This window comes from Gorilla gorilla, chromosome 19 (assembly GCF_029281585.2).
Source record: "Gorilla gorilla gorilla isolate KB3781 chromosome 19, NHGRI_mGorGor1-v2.1_pri, whole genome shotgun sequence".
Taxonomy (NCBI): domain Eukaryota; kingdom Metazoa; phylum Chordata; class Mammalia; order Primates; family Hominidae; genus Gorilla; species Gorilla gorilla.
Window position 1 is genome coordinate 36,822,177 of NC_073243.2, and position 4,260 is coordinate 36,826,436.

The window sequence follows — 4,260 nt, forward strand, 5'->3', positions numbered from 1 at the left end:
TTCTAATCCTTCTTTAACAAACAATTGCTGGCTTTGCATTTCTCTTTCCTCCAAAATCGCCGAGGCCTCGACTTACTCACTGCTATAAAAAAAAAAAAAAAAAAAAGGGATTCTGTATATTTTTAAATGAAGAGTGTTGTTTTCACCTAAATCAGTCTGGCCTTGTGTATGACAACATAAAAAAACTTTGTCAAGGATAGAGCCCAAAAACTCACCAACGAAGCAAGTAATTACGCTGAACCCCCTTGGGCACTCTCTGATTGGATGTCCTGTGTCCTCCCAATTCTTAGTCCTTTAATACCTGTTTTTCTCTTTCTCTTAATTCAGACCTTGTGTCTTCTGTTTAGTTTCTCAATTCATACAAAACCACATCCAGGCCATCACTAATCATTCTATTCGACAAATGCTCCTTTTAACAACCCCACAATATCGCCCCTTGCCACAAAATCTTCCTTCAGCTTAATCTCTCCCACTCTAGGTTCCCACGCCACCCCTAATCCCGCTAGAAGCAGCCCTGAGAAACATCACCCATTATCTCTCCATACCACCCCCCAAAAATTTTTGCCACCCCAACACTTTTGTTTTATTTTTCTTATTAATATAAGAAGACAGGAATGTCAGGCCTCTGAGCCCAAGCTAAACCATCATATCCGTTGTGACCTGCACGTATATCCAGATGGCCTGAAGTAACTGAAGAATCACAAAAGAAGTGAAAATGGCTGGTTCCTGCCTTAACTGATGACATTACCTTGTGAAATTCCTTCTCCTGGCTCAGATGCTCCCCCACTGAGCACCTTGTGACCCCCGCCCCAGCCCGCCAGAGAACAACCCTTTGACTGTAATTTTCCACTACCTACCCAAATCCTGTAAAACGGCCCCCACCCCTATCTCCCTTCGCTGACTCTCTTTTCAGACTCAGCCCGCCTGCACCCAGGTGAAATAAACAGCCTTGTTGCTCACACAAAGCCTGTTTGGTGGTCTCTTTACACGGACGTGCGTGACATGTATGTTTTTGTTTAACTTGTGTACAAAGGCTTATGGATAGGTGCAAAAATAAATTCTCTTTTGCAACCCAGAACTCATTGTTCAGTATGAGTTTTGATACATATAAGGGATATTATGATACCTGAGACAGTTAACTGATGGGAATATTGATAGCCATAAAGGTTGGTTCCAGGCCAGGCACAGTGGCTCAAGCTTGCAATCCCCACACCAAGGTGGGAGTATTGCTTAAAGCCAGCAGTTCAAGGCCAGCCTGGGCAAGAAAGTAACAAATACCTCATCTCCACAAAAATTTAAAAATTAGCTGAGTACTGGGGCATGTGTCTGTGGTTGCAGCTACTCAGGAAGGGGAGGCTGAGGCAAGAGGATTGAGCACAGGAGTTGAAGGCTGCACTGAGCTTTGATGGCACCACTGTACTCCAGCCTGGGTAACAGGCTTTTTTTTTTTATTAAGACAGACCCTGTCTCTTTTTTTTTTTTTTTGAGACGGAGTCTCGCTCTGTCACCCAGGCTGAGTGCAGTGGTGCGATCTCGGCTCACTGCAAGCTCCACCTCCTGGGTTCACGCCATTCTCCTGCCTCAGCCTCCCGAGTAACTGGGACTACAGGCGCCCGCCACCACGCCTGGCTAATTTTTTGTATTTTTTAGTAGAGACGGGGTTTCACCGTGTTAGCCAGGATGGTCTCGATCTCCTGACCTCGTGATCCGCCCTCCTCAGCCTCCCAAAGTGCTGGGATTACAGGCATGAGCCACCGCGCCCGGCCCAGACCCTGTCTCTTAATAAAAAAAATTGATTCTAGGACTGTAGAAGAGGTAGTTAAACAGCATGGGATATGAGGGAAATCCTCAGCAGTATGAATTTTGCATTCCAATTTAATATTGACTTGATACATACGATGGCTTTTTGTTTTAAAGGCTTTATCTTGATGATGTCTGGAGTTAAAGGTATTGGCATATTCCACACATCTGTACTATTCTTAAGTGTGATCACTTAGGAATAAATATGATTTGAACTCATTCATGTTAATAGAAGGGTGTCAAATTGAGAACCAGGCAGATCCACCACCTACAGTAAAAAGGACCTTAAAGTAAATTGGTTGAAGAAATTAGATCCCAAAGATTCTTGGTGAATTTTGAAGTCTTCATCAGTATATCCATATTAAAAGGAGATAACAGAAGCCAAAATAAAAGAATTATGGGCTGACAGGACAAATGGATTAAAATAAGCATCAGTTTTATTAAAAAGGGCTAACTTGAAGATAAATCTTTTGACTCCAGCTCTTTAGAGGATCTAAAGTGAAGTTGATGGACAGTGGAAGAAATCACAATATGGAATTCCTTGAATAAAAATTATTAACTTTAAATAAAAAAAGAAAAAAGTGAAAAGAGACTCTACAAAGCAGAAAAAACATTTGCAATAGTACATTCTACAAAGGCCTTGTATCTATAACGTATGAAAAACTGCTACAAATCAATAAGATAGAGACAAAAATGAAAATAAAAAACGGACAAAGACATGAAGAGGCACTTTACAAAAGAGGATATTCAAGTGGTCAATAAGCATATAAAAAGTTATTCATCAAAGAAATAAGTTGAAATTAAAAAGATGGAAAATGATACCATGCACACAGCAAAAGAGAACTACAGTAGCTATAGTAGGATCAAAGTAGACATTAATGCAAAAAAATTACTAGATATAGGGCATTTTTTATGATAGAAGGGTCAATCCATCAGGAAGATGTAACAATTATACACACATAATTACCTAAAACTGAGCCCCAAAATACATGAAGCAAAACCTGACGGAACTGAAAGTAGAAATGGACAATTCAATGATAGTCAAACTTAAATACCACACTTTCAATAATGAGTAAAACAACTAGACAGAAAATTAGTGAGGAAATAGATGACTTGAACAATACTGTTTATCAACCAGGCCTGACAGACATATATAGGACACTCCATTGCAAAGCAGCCCAATACACATTGCTCTCAAGGGCGCACGGAACACTCTCCAGGATAGACCATATTTTAGGCCATAAAACAAGTCTCAATGAATTTTAAAAGATGAAAATTATATAAGGTACGTCTTTGTCAATGGAATGAAATTAGAAATAATAACATAAGAAAATTTGAAAAATTAACAAATTTGTAAAAATTAAACAACATGCTCCTAAGTAAACAGTGGATCAAAGAAGAAATCCCAACAGCAATTCAAAAATACTTTGAAGTGAATTAAAACAAGCACACAACATACTAAAACTTAGAGGATGCAGCAAAACTAGTGTTCAGAGGGAAATGTATACCGGTAAACATCTTCATTGGAAAAGAAGAAAGGTCTCAAATCAGTAACCTAGCCTTTTACCTTAAGAAACTAGAAAAAGAAGAGCAAACTAAATCCAAAGCATGAAGAAGGAAGTAAATAAAAAATGGAAATAAGGCCAGGCTCGGTGGCTCAAGCCTGTAATCCCAGCACTTTGGGAGGCCGAGGCGGGCGGAACACAAGGTCAGGAGATCGAGACCATCCTGGCTAACACGGTGAAACCCCGTCTCTACTAAAAATACAAAAAATTAGCCAGGCGTGGTGGTGGGCGCCTGTAGTCCCAGCTGCTTGGGAGGCCGAGGCAGGAGAATGGTGTGAACCTGGGAGGTGGAGCTTGCAGTGAGCTGAGACTGCGCCACTGCACTCCAGCCTGGGTGACAGAGCAAGACTCCGTCTCGAGAAAAAAAAAAAAAAAAAAGAATGGAAATAAATAGATAATAGATAAACAATAGAGAAGGTCAACTAAGCCAAAAATTCGTTCTTTGAAAAGATCAACAAAATATGACAAGTCTTTAGATAGACTGATAAAACAAAAAGAGAGAAGACTCAAATTTCTCAAATCAGGAGTGGAAGAGGAGACATTACTGTTGATCTTACAGAAATAACAAGGATGTAAGAGAATACTATGACTAGCATGCCAACAAATTAGATAACTGAGATGAAATAGACAAATTCCTAAAAATACACAAACTGTAAAAATGGGCTCAAGAAAATCTGAGTAGACCTATAACAAGTAAAAAGAATTAGTAATCCAAAACTACCCACAAAGGAAGCCCAAGCACAGATGGCTTTACTGCTGGATTCTGCCAAACCTTTAAAGAGGAATTAACACTAGTCCTTCTTAAATGCTGTCAAAAAATAGAAGAGGGGATACTTCCTAAATTATTCTATGAGGTCAGTATTGCTCTGATAACAAAGCCAAAGATATCACAAGG

At 39.7% G+C, this 4,260-nt stretch overlaps 1 non-coding gene across 1 annotated transcript; it reads left to right on the plus strand.

The window, feature by feature from the left end:
- Positions 1 to 994: 994 nt before the first annotated feature.
- Positions 995 to 1,119, plus strand: LOC115931337 (small nucleolar RNA SNORA40). The gene has a single exon (XR_004067844.3). It is a non-coding gene; the product is annotated as a small nucleolar RNA SNORA40 (small nucleolar RNA).
- Positions 1,120 to 4,260: the final 3,141 nt, after the last annotated feature.